General features: G+C 36.3%; 1 protein-coding gene across 7 annotated transcripts in view; it reads right to left on the reverse strand.

Moving 5' to 3' along the window:
* LOC149795108 (5-hydroxytryptamine receptor 1B-like) overlaps window positions 1-17,518 on the reverse strand; it is a 193,387-nt gene that overhangs the window by 23,326 nt on the left and 152,543 nt on the right. Inside the window, exon 1 of one of the 7 annotated variants that reach the window (XM_089964813.1) lies at window positions 17,037-17,518. This exon is cut by the window's right edge and continues 147 nt beyond it. The exons of the other annotated variants lie outside the window; for them this stretch is intronic. The gene's annotated coding sequence lies outside the window, so the exon portion shown is untranslated. The remainder of the gene's footprint in view (window positions 1-17,036) is intronic. 7 annotated transcript variants of the gene reach the window in all.

Genomic DNA, 17,518 nt, shown 5'->3' on the forward strand with positions numbered 1-17,518 from the left:
CTCGGGATAAAATTCTGTCACTGTTCTCCGGACTATAGTTAAACAATGGATATTTTATTCTTACCAAAAGAACAAGACTTTCACAGCCTAAAAGGAGGCGCTCTACAAACAATACGTACTAGTGAGATAGTGACGTGTAAGGTGTAGCTGTTTGCAAGCTTCACATTTGAAGTGAGGCCAAGGTGTATAATATATGACTCCAAATTTAACCCATCAGTCTCCAAAATAAAGGGACAATACCTAAGTTGTGCAAGGTCCTTTCTAAAATATCCAATATTACTGGTGACAAAAACCTGAGAAATTCGTTTTCTTTAAGACTCTAACCCTGTGTACTTACCTCCCTTTAAAACCATTCTTGGAAAAGAAATACAGATTTCTCTTTTAAAAAAAAAGACTGTATTCAATATTTTAGTTATATTACCAAGAAATAATTTTTTTATTCCACATCCTAAACTTCGCAAATAACGATTTCACTTATTATCTTTGTGAACGAATGTCACGTCTACAACCGTTGCTATGTTGTTGTTGGTTGCCATGCTTTCCGGTACAGACCGGTCTGCAGACTAGCCAATGGTAGCGCCATGCATACCGTGTACAATCATTCCAATGTACAGACACCGGGTCTGTCTAAAAACATTTTAATCTTCAGAATGCTGAGATCAATTATTTACGTTCTTAAGGGGAAAATGCCTTCATTATATTCAGCTGAATATGCGAATGCGAATAAACGCACTTTATATGTAAAATACCTCTACGAACTGACATAATTTCTATATGTTCTGAAATGATATATTTTAATCCCGATGACGTTCCGCCTTAATTTGGTCTTTACAGAAAATTCTTTAAATAGAAACCAAATCCCTACTGACAGAAAGGAAGAAAAGGGCTTTTCGAAACGTGAATTGTCTGAAAAACCGACATTCCGTGTCGGGATTAGTGAAATGAGCCTAGGCGCGAGATCGATTTATTGATAGTAACGGACCTTACTAAACCTGATGAAAACTCGGTTTTTTAATGAATCATTTTCCAGCATACGAAATGAAGACAACCTGAAACCTTTATACATGTAAACTAGGACATTCTAGGTTGTGTATTAGTCTCAGGACTTGATCGCAGTCTAGAATGCTCAAGTTTTTATCATTTCTTGTTGTTGTTGTTGTTGTTGTAGGTTTTAACGCCATTTTTCAGCACACGATAGGCTCTATATATGGCGCCCAGTATTAATGGTGGAGGAAGAACCCGGGAAAACCCCGGAAAGAACCACCGACCCACGAGTAGCTACTGGCAAGCTTTCTCACATACCCACATTAGCCGAATCCGAGAGTCGAACCCACGCAGACAGAGGTGAGATAGCAGTGATCCGTACCGGAGAGCGCTTTAGACCACTCGGCCCCCACTCGGGACCCCTTTTATTATTAGTATTGTTCTTATTATTTTATTATAACCTAACCACTCTTTCGAGCATGGGCCAACAAAATAACGTAGGTTTAATACACATGTGGAACTGCTGTTACTTGTGTCCAATATTATTTGTTCCGACCCAGAACTAATTTAAACACAGTGTAATTATAGTATCAGCGCGGTCAAACTTATTTTAAAAGAAAACACGTCATATTTTTTTTAAAAAAGAAAATGTATTTAATGAATTGTCCCCAATATGCGAACAGCAAGCTGAGCATGGCATCCACGAATTTAAAAAAAATAATATATATATATATATATATATATATATATATATATATATATATATATATATATATATATATATATATATATATATATATATATAATGAAATGGCAGAGCAGTTAAAATGTACATTTGTCAACAAAGTGACGGTAAGGTATCAATGAAGAGCACTGAAAGTCATCAGTTAAGATTTTTTAAGGAAGCACTGAACAATATTAAAGTCTTGATTTAAGCTTTCTTTAAAGGTAGCAATGAACAGCACTGAAAATCACCATTTACATATTTTTCAGGTAGCAATAAAGAGCACTGAAAGTCATGATTTACAACTTTGTATGGTAGCAATGAAGAGCACTACAGTCATCATTTAAGATTCTTTAAGGTAGCACTGAACAACACGAAAGTATTTAAGATTTTTTAAGGTAGCAATGAACAGCAATGAAAGTCATCATTTACGACTTTTTAAGGTAGCACTGGACAGCACAAAGTCATCATTTAAGATTTTTTAAGGCAGCACTGAACAGCACTAAATTCATCATTTAAGTTTTTTTAAAGGTAGCAGTGAACAAAACTGGATCATCATTTACGACTTTTTAAGGTAGCACTGAACAGCGCTAAAAGTCATTTAAGATTTTTTAAAGTAGCAGTGCATGAAACTGAGTCATCATTTGCGACTGTTTAAGGCTGTAGAGGATCCATTGTCTGCAGTTATTTATGAAAAGAGCAAACACGCAAAAACAGACACACGCATAAAAAATGGACAAATGAATCTATTCGCTTCTGTAGAGGAATTGGAACACACTTTAAACTGTAACCAGATTTAAACATGGCTACCATACAAAAAGATGACCGACCTATGAACGTTTGTATCATAAAATTTGAACACATACTGTGTAGACAATATATTAAATGTATAATAAGCTTCCAGATGGTTTGTTGTGCCAAAACTGAATTACCTACGATGGAAAATGAGACAACACTTGGAAAGACGAGACGAGGGGCATCTCAAATCACCAACCAAATCCAGGTCCCATACTTGAACTTATCGGACACAATAAATTCATATATTTCTAAACATATAATCCTATCATTATCGAGAACGTGCGAAAACAACAAAAGACACAAGAACAATTGGTTCATTGACGGCTACCAATATATATGTTTGAAAATCATTTTGACAAATGAACAAGATCTTGATGCTGACAAATAATAATATACAACTACTAGATAACACAAAAAAAATCTATTTTGGTGTCCAAATTATGTGGATAATGAGGAGACGAAAAATAAAACAAAATAACTAAACAGTGAAGATTAAACTAGCAGCAGAAACTTAAATATTAAAGTATGTATATATCAGAACACACATACAATTATTACAATCATACCGTTCATTTTATTCTTGCTTATCTGACCACTGACCCATCTCCCAACTCATCTACCTACCTACAACTTACTGGACAGCAGACCCATCTGACAATTCATCCATCCACCATTTACCAGCCCACTGATTTATCTACTCATCCATCCACCATTTACCAGCCCATATGATCTACCTATCTACTCATCCATCCACCATTTACCAGCCCATATGATCTACCTATCTACTCATCCATCCACCATTTACCAACCCATATGATCTACCTATCTACTCATCCATCCAACACTTACCAGCCCATATGATCTACCTATCTACTCATCCATCCAACACTTACCAGCCCAGATGATCTACCTATCTACTCATCCATCCACCATTTACCAGCCCACTGATCTACCTATCTACTCAAACTTCAACAATTTACAGGCCCACTGATCTACCTATCTACTCATCCATCCACCATTTACCAGCCCACTGATCTACCTATCTACTCAAACTTCAACAATTTACAGGCCCACTGATCTACCTATCTGCTCATCCATCCAGCAATTTGCCAGCCCACTGATTTACCTACTCATCCTTCCACCATTTACCAACCCAATGATCGACCTACTCATCCTTTCACCATGTACCAACCCAATGATCCATCTACTAACCCAGCTACCGACCATTTACCAGACTACTCACTAGTCTACCGACTCATCTACATACCTTTTCCCCACCCACTCACCCATCTACCAACCCATCCATCCACCATTTACCCATTCACTAATATATCGACATACTTATCTACACATCATGTACCAACCCACTGACCCATCTAGCAACTCATCTACCAACCACCTATCATGAAGGCAAGTGTACACACGTGTACACACCTTGGAACGTTTTTTTCGGTACAATTTTCTGTCGATATCCTACGTCGGATTTTCAATTAGATCTCGTATTGCACATGTGTAAACAGTCTGATCATGTCATTGATATAAGAGTCTATATAAAACATCACCATCCCAACACAACCCCACCAACCTAACACACACACACACACACACACACACACACACTCTCTCTCTCTCTCTCTCTCTCTCTCTCTCTCTCTCTCTCTCTCTCTCTCTCTCTCTCTCTCTCTCTCTCGGTATGCATCTTCATGAAGTAAAAAAAATACAACTGGATGAGGAACATACACGCACATGCATATAAAGACAAATATCACGGTAATTCAAGGTGACACATCCCATTTCATTTAGTTCTCCGACCGCTCCGGTGGCCAAGTTGTTAGAGCGTCCGCCTCTGATGCAAGAGGTCATGGGTTCGAACCCCGGCCAAGTCATACCAAAGACTTATAAAGATGGTATTAGCAGCTGCCTCGCTTGGCGCTCAGCATTAAGAGTTTAGTGTTAAGAATGGTCGGCCTGATGTGAGGATAATGTAACTGGGTGGGACATGATGCTATATGTCTGTGGCATGATGTCCCAGTGCTAGAAATCACTATGAAAAACTACACTGCAGACATTGTAGCGTTATGACTGGACAATTGTTAAATATACGTTAAAATACTCAAATTGCACACACACACACACACACACACACACACACACACATTTAGTTCTCCTGCACATGTACTGATAAACACTATGAACTGCAGACAAGCAAGGTGAGGCAATTAAAGATGTTTCACTGTTAGTCTCGTTTTAGTGGACTCTCGCATGACTAAGACAAAGGTCTAGCGTGAACCTGAATAAATGTCTATACAATAGATTGTGAAGCCCAAGCTAAGGCTTGATTGGTCGACATACTATTTGTAATAAATAACACTTATGAGGCGCCGTAGCGGACAAAAGCTGGTCCAATCAGAACGTTGCCGTTGAAATTTTAATGTCATATGTCCCGAATTCCAATTTCACGTGTTGAATCAAAAATGCTTGTCCTTAAAGTTCCATTTTCTAGGTCGAGATTTTAGGTTGTATCTGTTGAATTAAACAGTAATGGTTGAAAGTAATATTTTGTATGTCGAGGTTTTAGATTGTGTCAGTTGAATTACACGGCGGTGGTTGTAATTTCAATGTCATACGTAGAAAATTCCTAATTTACGTATTGGTTCAAATAGTTTGTGTTGAAAGTTCCATTTCATATGTTGAATATTTAGATTTCATCTGTTTAATTACAGAGCGCTGGTTGAAAATTCGATGTCCAATTTCGAGTTTTTAGATTCTGTCTTCTGAATTACACGGCGGTTGTTGAAATTGTAATGTCATATGTCGAGAGTTTCAATTTAATGTTTAATCACATTGATTGTGCTGAAAGTTCCATTTCGTATGTTGAGTTTTTAGATTGTATCTGTTGAATTACACAGCGGTGGTTGGACATTTCATTGTGCTTGTCAGAATTGTTATTTTTATATGGTGAAATGATGTGTTGGTGTTGAAAGTAACATTACACAATGTCCACTTTAACAATTCAAAATAATATAGAGTATTAAGATACATCATTCGTGTACTCAATTATGAGGCGTCATTACATTTCATGAATTTACAGTCTGAAAGTTACCATCCACAGGTCGAGAATTACTATGAATGTGTTCGCTAGAGGTCGTTCTCGTGAACGGTTCGCGTTATTTTTAAATAAGGACGCTGCTTCTCGTTGCTCTGAAATTCAACAGAGGAAATCTAAATAATCGCCATATGAAATGGAACTTTCATCACAAACAATTACATATAACGTGTGAATTAGGGATGATCGGCATACGATATTAAATTTTCAACCACCGCTGTGTAATTCAAAATATACACTGTATAGGAAGTATAACTTTAAACCACCACTGTAAAATTCAACATAAAAATCTAAACTCTCGATCTAGAAAATGGAAATTTGATCCAACACGTGTTATTGGATTTCTCGACCTACGACATTGAAATTCCAACAGCAACTTCCTCGTTGGACCATTTTTTGTCCGCTACGGAGCCTCATAAACACTCACTAAAACCAATTTCACCTCTGAAGGTACAGCTAGCAAAGTGTGCGTGACTTGGCTTGCTTGATAAGGAAGAGACATGTCACTAGCACTAGGATGACTGATCCACGAACAGGACTGCCAAATAATCAAATGAACTGGTATCTAATGCGACATTCCAATGACACGGTGTGTGTGTGTGTGTGTGTGTGTGTGTGTGTGTGTGTGTGTATAGTGAGTGTGTTTTGGATTTGTAACTCGGCTTTAAAAAAATTTGCTGTCATATCGCTATGACGTCTGCAGTGTGGCAGTTTATAGTGACGTTTAGCAATAGGGCGTCATGCCACAGACATGTAGCATAATGTCCCACCCAGTCACATTATCCTGACACCAGGCCGACCAGTCCTAACATTAACCTCTTAATGCCGAGAGCTTAGCGAGGCAGCTGTGTGTACCCTTTTTATAAGTCTTTGGTATGACTCAGCCAGGGTTTGAACCCACGACTTCCCGCATCCTAGGCGGACGCTCCAACCACTAGGCCACTGAAGCGGTCCCAATGATATGTTATACTGCTATATCACTCTTTTGCTTATAGACATCCATAATATTTATATTTGCATTTTCGACAACTACAAATAATATGTACAGCAAGAATGTTTTCTTCTCTTTGACGCTAAGTTTTCTAACTCTCCAACACTGTGATAAGATAGATCATAACAGTAACATCAGTCGTACAGACTTTTACCAGGCTCTCATTCAGCAAAGGGACGGCTTTCATTCAGCATAGGGACCGCTCCGTAGGCATAGTGGTTCGAGCGTCCACCACGGATGCGGGAGATCGTGGGTTCGAACCCCTGGCCGAGTTGTTCTCTCTCTAGTCTACATAAGTCACCGATTTGTCAGGTATAATACGTCTGGACCAACGCATGTATAACGTAGATGTCACCGTATACCTACCTACCTACCTACCTTTAATTTCATTTTTTTCCCCCCAACATGATGGGTGCTGCATCCTTTGCATGTAATAAGGTATATCACAGTTTCTGTGGTACATGGTATGGTATGGTTGTGAATACTATACTGTTCTTATGCAGCTGTACCGGAAAATGAGCTTGTTTCCTTCATGTGTTGCCACGTATTGCATCTTTTGTTACCACAGTACTTAGATTTCGCAAAGGTAATTTATATTTTAGAGTAGTCTCTCTCTCTCTCTCTCTCTCTCTCTCTCTATATATATATATATATATATATATATATATATATATATATATATATATATATATATATATATATATATATATATATATATATATATACATACATATCTCTTCATGTATTATTGACGAATGTTCAATATTTCATCAGAACTCAATTTATATAATAATAAAAATTATATTTTATAAATAATCATAATATATTAAGAATTTTAAAATGCCATTTCATTTTTGAAGAATTTGTAAACTTATTTCTATCATATTAGTTTATGCAATTATTTAAATAATATATTTATATTTATACTATTCTGATTTACAGACTAACTTAACTAGTGGAAGTATAAAATAATTGCATAAATTGAGTTCTGATGAAATACTGAACATTTGTTATATATATATATATATATATATATATATATATATATATATATATATATATATATATATATATATATATATATATATATATATATATACATATACACACACACATAGTGTGTGTGCATTATACATAATAAAAATATTAATAAAACTGTTTATCTCTATTTATTCATACATTTTTGAGATAGTTATCAATAGAGGTATATGTATCTTTAAGATCTAGTTTTATGTATTTTTATGTATTAAAATATAATTAATCTGTGCTATAATCGTTAAAGAATTAGACAAGTAGTTTCAAGGGTAAGCTATGACGTCATCATGTTTATGTCATTTTGTTTATATCAATGATCACACTGAAACAGAATATATTTAATGACGTAAACAATGATATTGAATTCAGTCTGATGAAGCAATAAAGCGAAACCGGTCACACATTCTACGTGTTGGTGTTGTTTGTATTATATATAAGTTCTTGCACCTTTAAATCGAAGTCAAATTTACTATAGGTTTTCACGCTAAAAACATTTGTCCGAAGAGAAATTTCATGGAGTTTAAATAGCGGCAATAATGTAAACTCGACGACATTCTCTAGTATTACCTTCACAGTGAGAGCGTCCGCAGTGTTCTTTAAAAAAATAAATGGCACACGTTTCTATCTCGTCAAAAAAAAAACATTACTCATTATACTTTAATGTATACTCTCATTAATTTAATACATTCAAATGATTCCTAACATGATGCGATCATGTTATTACCTATTTGTGCCAGGGAACAAATATTCTACATCACGAAATGGTTCTCTGATGCATGGACGTTATTTAAGTATAACCTTCTGAACCAATCATATTTCACCGTTGACGTGTGTGCCGCATGGTTGACATGTTTTGAAAATAGAGTCGCTTTTTTACCAAGTGTGTAGTGAAAAAGACAATGTCTAATTCTTCCATGGAACAGGAGTCTTAAAGTTGAACAGAGTTAATGGTAAGTAAAAACTTACTTTTGCATCTACCACTGTCTGTAATTAAAGAAGGGATGTATCATAAAGCCGCAAACATGGTACATGTAGCTCTTTTCAGCGGTTGTTACATGAGCTCGCACTTGTCCCAAGAGGCAAAATTCGCGCAAATCGCACGTTTCGGAGTCCGTAACTTCAGCTTGGTACAACGCAGAAAAGTCAATGATGGCTTGATGAATATAATAAAATCTCGGTAGTAAAACAAGCCATAGAGTATTGTCGTGTGCCTTTAAAGACGGAAATAGCAGAAGGAAATCGAGGGTCATGGGTGGAACCAAGTATTTGGAAGTTACGTACCTTCTATCTTATATAGTATGATCGAGTCCTATGTCAGAACGAGTATTGTGGGTAATCTAAGGTATTTGTGTCACTCTGTATGATTTGTTTCATTCAGAGTATTGTTTCTTTTTTCTTCAACATCAAGCTCGCGTCGAGCACGTAAGCCTGACAGCATAATATATACATTTTTTCCTCTGTATACGTTGTTGTAGTGTTTAACGCCATTTTTCAGCACACGATAGGCTATACATGGCGGCCAGTATTAATGGTGGAGGACGAACCCGGAAAGAACCACCGACCCACTGGCAAGCTTTCTCACATACCCACATAGGCCGAATCCAAGACTCGAATCCACGCAGAAAGAGGTGAGATGGCAGTGATCCGTAACGGAAAGCGCTTTAAACTACTCGGTCACTCGGGGCCCCTTCTCTGTATACGTAAACATCTAATTGTGTACCAATAACATCATATAAACAGTATTAGCTTGCGTCTGTAAACCGTCTAAATTGTGTACCAAAATCATCATATAGAAAAGTATTGCCCTGGATCAGTAAACATCTAATCGTGTACCAAGAACAACATATAAAAGTAATGGTTTGTTTCAGCAACATCTAATCGTTGTACCATAGCAATATAAGACTTCCCAGACAATATTTTTTTTATAGACTTACTGGTTAGAACGCAAAAAAAATAACAGTCATGAATGCAAAAGATGTAAAGAGTCGCTTTAGAGCTAACATTTAGTGTGGTATAATTGGGCTACTGAATCTATCTATATTTTGTATGTATACATGTATATGTTGATCCATACTCTTTACATGTATACTACGGTTGACAAAATGAATTCTGTACCGAACTTACCGTACAAATCGGTATAACAATCGACTTATCCATGTCCGATAACAGTATTGATGCTTTTCTGGCACAAAGTATGTTCTATGCATAATGGCGCCGATAGCTTTACAGTTCCATATCGATCTATAATTTCCTTGCTCCTGCTAATAAAAATTCTTTGGTAAAGTTGTAAACAAACAGCTTTAAGCTTTCCATTAGTGATCAAGCGAAATCGTAGGTGGGTGTTTGTTCAATTTCATAGGGCTTCAACCAAGCGTAGTTATCACACACCAAATAGCCCCAATAAATGCAATGGGCATTCGTTGTATCAAAATACTGTTGGTAAGGACCACTAAGCTAATTGCCCACTTTGGACACACAAAAAAAACATGACACATATAAATATAACTTAGCCCAGTTAAGCACGATTACCAGTCTCGTCACATTTTGAGTGCCTCGGGACACTATGATAAGAAAGAAAAATATTTCTTAACAGCTATATCAATTTCTAACCCGTCGAATAGTGTGTACATTGACTACTGCTTAATATGTCATTTGCCGACAACATGCACGGAATAGTTTTGCTTTCTCCCATTTTATTGTTTTTACGTTTGTCAAACGCTTTTTGTTATGTCACACATGTATCATATGCACCGTGCATTGAAGTCACTCTGGTGGATGAAATTAAATCATCTGTGGACAACCAATGCAGTCCTTTATGTTATAAAAACAAGTCAACACTTATGCACCAACGTTACTTTTATTGAAATTACAGCACCGGAACCAAGGTATGACGTTCGACTGTTTTTTTTTATTGGGGTGCAAATATTTTCTGGGGTAAAATTGTGATTGCACAAACCGATATTTAAAATGCACATCTGCCTGTGGGGTGGGTAGGTTGTACTGACAAGTGAAACTTTATTTCAGTTGGTTTGTAAAACGCAAAATATGGGTAAGAAGAAAAATAATTCACTTCGTATGTGGACGATAGCCATTTTGCAGTAACGACCGCAAAAGCAAAGTTATTCCATACTTACCTCCCCATGGTCACTACATGCCGCCATTGCGGTACTGATACCGGTTTCTGATTATGCATGCACATGACCAGAGAAAGTCACGATGAAGATAAACCACGCTGCAGGTACTTTAAAATGTCTTTATTAATAGAAACACTGTTTCGTTTCCATTTTGAATGTGTATTTATTCAATACACAGTTCAAGCGACTTGTGTGTAAATATAAATGACACTCCAATTACGGCACACTTAATTCCATTGTCAGTATTTCGGGAAAAAATGCCATAGTGCATGAAATGTTGCGGTTAACCAACTATTCATTTAATTTAAATGAAACTTGGAGACTTATTTAAAGGAAGTTAATAAATTTTAACTTAACAGAGAAATTATTAAAGCTAAGAAATTATCTGTAACTAATGCCCGAGTCAAGTGAATACCACCCAGATGAAACATTTAATTATTTCATATTTTACCATTTTTGGTATATAAGTACAGACTATAAAAAAATACTTGTTGGTATTTATGCATTTTGTCCACCTTCTCCTGAAATATTTTGAAAATCCGCTTGGTAAAATAAGGTATCTTTGAAAAACGCTTCAAAATACTGGCTTAGTTTTGTCATTTTGTCATAGAACTACTTTATGGGAAGAAATACAGTTTTGTTTATAGATGTTTATGATAATACATACCTTTACGTTTACTAATAAAAGGATCGTACAAATATTGAGGTAACACATGTTTTCATCATCTGCAGTTCTCTTTTCTCTTTTCTGATTTAAATTCATTCCAATAAAAAGAAATCCCTTGCTTTAGTAAACGGCACTGTTTAATATTGAAATCCCAAAAACATTATGAAAATCAGTCACGGTGAAAGTGAAACTTCATTTATTTCCTTGTACAACAGAATACATTTTACTAGACAGTAAACATACGTTCATGTAAACGAAACAAAATTTGGACAGGTGAGAAGGTTAATATAATTTTTACATCCGGTATATACTAAACGATTAATTCAGGTAATTGTTTGTTTAACTTATTCAATGTCTTCAGTTGTATGTGTATTATATGTGCACAGGGTTGCCTACTTTTGCAATATTTTCACAAAAGCTGAAATGAATTACTGAACGAAAAAATACATGAACGAAAATTATAACCTTTTCTAGCTGGCACGATTGAAATGGGGCGACTCATTAAATCAAACTTTTAATTTTGCTTAAAAGAACTGATGAAATTAGGTAGATCAAATTTGTGAACCACTCCAGAAATATTAATAAATGATGACCACTCGTCGGATAACTTACTGCCTCGGGATAAAATGATAAAGAAGCAAAACGAGTTAGATATACAAGAAAGTGCACAGATTACAACACTGAAATTTTAGGCTTCCCAGTTCACTAAATACTGTTTCGTAGCGATGCTCCGTTGATGTGAAATACTCGGGCAAAATATCTGGCTTTTGCAGTTAAGATGTAATGATGTACTTTCTATATTACCGACCGAAATGACCGAATGTTACTTAATACAGATATGGCAGTGCCCCACATAAATCCGTAATGTCGAGATTTGTACTGCCCAAAGTTCACTGTCCGCGTGTAGTGGGTATGTGAGAAAGCTTGCCAGTAGCTTCTCGAGGGTCGGTGGTTCTTTCTGGGGATTTCCCGGGTTCTTCCTCCACCATTAATACTGGCCGCCATGTATAACCTATCGTGTGCTGAAAAATGGCGTTAAACACTACAACAACAACAACAACAACTGTCCGCGTGTGTACCTTTGTTTTCTGTACCCTACGAAATAACAAATGAGTTATAGTGCTTTAAATACTTGGACCAAGCTATGGTACCGTAACTCAAGCCGCTTTCTATAGATTATGATCCATGTAGCAGTTACGTCTTCAGAGCTGAACTGCACTGTTTCTAGGTTTGGCTTGAATATAAAGTCGACGAAGAATCCTAATATACAAACATAATCAACGTCGTTATCTCGGCTATGTGATTCCTCCTAACTCATCTATGTTCTTTTGTGGGGTTTAACGCAACCGTTCGGTACATGATATGCTCGTTGTACACGGAGGCCGTATATTTCGTGAAGAAGAGTCCAACAAGTCTCCGAGAATAACCGCCGATCCACTTTAAGTTCCTGGCAAACGTTCTCACATATACGCACTGGTCAAGCCGAGACTCAAAACCCACTCTAAAAAGGGTCAGATTCGAGTGATCTGTAAAAGCGTGCGCTTTGGACCACTCGGCCACCCGAGGCTCTTAAAATTTGTGTCTTGCTGACAGTAGCTATATGTATCATCGGAGAATCGCCGTATAACGTCACAGTAGAGTAGAGGTGCGTGGTATTACCGGTATACTGGTTTACCGCGGTATTTTTTCCGGCGGTACGTACCACGGTACTTTTTCACTGCACCGGTATTTCAGTAGTTTCCGTCAGCATGGAATGTACGTAAATTCCCGAGTTAGACTGTAATGATTTTACCTATATTTTAAGTATGTTTTATTTTTCCTTAACAAAATAATTTTAAAATTTATTAATGTTTTTATTACCGAATAGTTGTATTTGTCACAAGTTATTTTCGACTATTACACATATGGTCATATTTATAAACCTTGAATCACACGCACGGCAAGCGTTAGATACGTCAAAAGAGGCGCTGTGAAAGATATTGCCGCCAACTCCAATTTTTGTATATAAAAGGTATTCTAATTATGAAAAGGAGAAAATATCCCATTTTTTTTCATGTTATTTTTAAGTGTATGTTAATATGTTAAATACAAATATTCTTCTTGTAAAACAAAGAATCATCCTAATGTTTTCGTGAGAACATTTCTTTTCTATTTGACGTTTACTTAACTTCTCCAATCCACTTAATATTTTCTCGTTTGCTAAATCAGCGTGTTACTAGCCTCCCTGATAAATGCCTTTTTAACCGGGTGTTGACATCCACTCAAAGTTTCCATTTATATTACAATAATAGCGTACCCAGCAAATTCAAGGCTTCATTGTCTATACTTCCTGTCTGTTTCAACAAGCTCTTGTCAATATGTTTTAGATGGTGTCAATATGTTTTAGATGGTGTCAGCTATAGTGTGTGAATCTAATCACCCCACTTTAGTTACTTTTTAGAGGTCAACGAATAAATACATCAAATAACATACACACGACAAATTCGTCTACTATAAGGTACTGACCATTTTTTTTTAAAATGGGGGGGGGGCTCCGATTTTCTTTTAGCAAGATAGTTTGTACTTTTCTTATCTCACAATAAATATTATTTATTCAAATAATGAAATGGGGTTATCTGGCAATACATCAGAGCAAAATATTTTTTCATCTATGTGAGAGCTGGACATTTTTAAAACCTTCCACCCCACCCCCTTCTCCAGAAAATACATTTGTTGTTCCCTAAGATAATTGCGGTAAAAAGTAATACGTAGCGGTAGATAATGTATCGTGGTAAGCATATAAACGGTACGCGTAAGCCTAGCTCTAGTAGGCAGAACCATAATAGCAGTGAAGGATCAAGCGTGCTATATGCAAAAATTATGTCTTTGGCCTAACTCGGCAAGATTAAGGCAAACGCTCTGTGGTACCTATTGCACCGATTTTAAAATTAGGGTAGGTAGATAGCTTTGTGTATCTATCTATCTATCTATCTATCTATCTATCTATCTATCTATATATATATATATATATATATATATATATATATATATATATATATATATATATATATATATATATATATATATATATATATATATATATATATATATATATATATATATATATAATTCTTCTTTTTTCTGTTCTTTTTTTAAAATACTATTTTAGGGCACTGTCAGTCGACCGGAAACATTTTTTCGGCCTTATAAGGGACGGCTTAATCCGTACAAACTCAGGTCTAGATGGATAGGATTTGTCCTATTTGTTGGTGTTTGGTCATTGTTATATATACAAACCGAATGTAATTATGTTACAAAACATTCTGAAGCACTGTCATTAAATAATCACGAGAGTGATTAACACTTTATTGTGTAAATTTAATTTATATTCTTTGCCTGACTTTTGTCCGTGATCGAGATAAGAGTTTTGATCTACGTGACCATAGTCAGACTTTGCTTTCCTGATTTTTGTCATGATTAAAACGTACAAATAGTAAACAAAATGAATATTAAAATTTAAGTTCAAGGCCTAAACTATTTTACGAATTTGATGGAAATGATCCACATTCTGGACGTTATGTTGTGCCTTAGGTTAGGTAAAATTAGGATATATAGGCTTTGTAAACAAAATCTTCATTCCTGTTTTAAGTTCAGTCTGTGGAATCGTTTACTGTTGTACTCATAATTTTCGATGAATCCTCTATTTCAATATTCATTGGAAATACAACGTGCTCATTGCCTTTTTGGACTAAAATACTAATTTTGGATTATTGTGAATCATTAAAACACATTCTGGATTATATCACTGTGATGCATTAGGACTATTATTACATCAGGACATTCAAGACTACTGATGCAACAGCACATTCAATATTGGAATTCATTTGGAAGATTCTATATTGATGGATTATATATTTTGCTATAACATTTATGATTATTTGGGATTTAACTCATAATAACGTGTGTTTTTGTTGTAATTTTCACTTTGTATTCAACGGAAAAGTTGTATTTGTGGAAGTTTACAAAATGTGTTGGTTTCGTTTAATTCTCTTACTTAATTGAAGAGAGTCGTAACAATAAAATTATATGTTATACTAGAATGTGTTTCCGAGTCTTGTTTACTATATCTGCTATTTCACTGGTATCAATACACCGCTCCGGTGGCCTAGTGGTTAGAGCGTCCGCCTCGGATGCGGGAAGTCGTGGGTTCGATCCCCTGCCGAGTCATACCAAAGACTTACAAAAATGGTACTTAAAGCTGCCTCGCTTGGCGCTCAGCATCAAAACGTTAGTGCTAGGACTGGCCGGCCTGGTGTCAGGATAATGTGACTGGGGGGACATCACGCTACATGTCTACGGCATGGTGCCCCAATGCTAGACATCACTATAAACTGCCACACTGCAGACATCGTAACGATATGACTGAATTTGTTTTATAAAGCTACGTTAAAAATCCAAACTACACACACACACACACACACACACACACACCGGTATCAATATTGTTTTAATGAAATCGGCCTCTCTATCACCTTGCCGGACAGCTCCGGTGGCCTAGTGGTTAGAGCGTCCATCTCGGATGCGGGAGGTCGCTGATTCGAATCCCGGCCACTAAAGACTTATTAAAACAGTACTGGCAGCTGCTTCGCTTGGCGCTCAGCATTAAGAAGTTAGTGTTAGGACTGGTCGACCTGGCGTCAGGATAATGCGACTGTGTGGGACATCATGCTTCATGTTTGCGGCATGATGCCCCATCATTGCTAGACATCACAACTGCCACACTGCAGACATCGTAGTAATGTGACTGAAAAATTGTTAAAGCTGCGTTAAAAATCCCAATCACACACACACACACACACACACACACAGAATAAATCATCATATTTCATGGCGTAACTTGAAACAAAAAATGTTAAATAAACGGACACATTTCGGAAAGTCATAGAACCAAGATTTATATCGTTACCACATCTTTAATTTAATATAATAAGAATATTATATATATACATATGTCTGTCAGTATTTTCACAGTTCTGTTAATTTCCGCATTTGACATTAATCGTAAACCTAAGTATGTTCTTGTTGTTGTTGTTGTTGTTGTATGGTTTAACGCCATTTTTCAGCACCGGATAGGCTATACATGACGGCCAGTATAATATAAGAACCATGGAAAACCCCGGGAAGAACCACCGACCTACGAGAAGCTACTGGCAGGCTTTCTCACGTACCCACGTTAGCCGAGCCTGAGACTCGAACTCAATCAGACAGAGGTGAGATGGCAGTGATCTGTAACGGTGAGCGCTTTAGACCACTCGGCCACCCGGGGCACCAACCTAAGTATGTAATCTGAGCAAGACTTGATGCCAGTTGCAAAAGCAGGGTTATGATTCTTTGGACAACATGTAGTTAGCTGTCTAGTCGTACAAAATGGAGTAAACCTTTGATCTCTCGATCTCTCTCTCATACATATGTACACACACACACACACACACATTTTATATATATATATATATATATATATATATATATATATATATATATATATATATATATATATATATATATATGTATACACACACACACACACACACATATACATATATAATTACATTACCTACCTGTGATATTCCTTAAAACGAAGAACAATCTTGCTTTGCCATATCCTGACTGTATATATATTTGCCTCTGACACGCACACCAAGAATTTCACTCTTCATAGAAATGTGTGCAGTAACTGAGTAAGGAATGATGTAATAAAAGTATTTACTATTTATGACCTTTGCATTAGTTTCCTCATGCACACAGCAATTCCAAAAGCTCCACAGAACAATAACCTTATTAACTGTGGCCGCTAATATCTATCGATGGTTCTTCATCGTATCTTCTTCTAAAACTTGGAACTCAATTTATCAATAAGGCTTGAACAAAAATAAAAACTCACGAAACGCACACACAATCACCATCATGTAGACTGGAACTCGATTTATTAGTTAAGCCTGGAGGAAAGAGAAAGTAAAAACACATCACCGCCGTAGAGACTGGAACCCATGACCACCGGTTTCCTAATTAGTTCTTTTGATCGATGCTCAAAATAATCATC

This window comes from Sinohyriopsis cumingii, chromosome 7, assembly GCF_028554795.1.
Source record: "Sinohyriopsis cumingii isolate HCF-2022 chromosome 7, ASM2855479v2, whole genome shotgun sequence".
Taxonomy (NCBI): Eukaryota; Metazoa; Mollusca; class Bivalvia; order Unionida; family Unionidae; genus Sinohyriopsis; species Sinohyriopsis cumingii.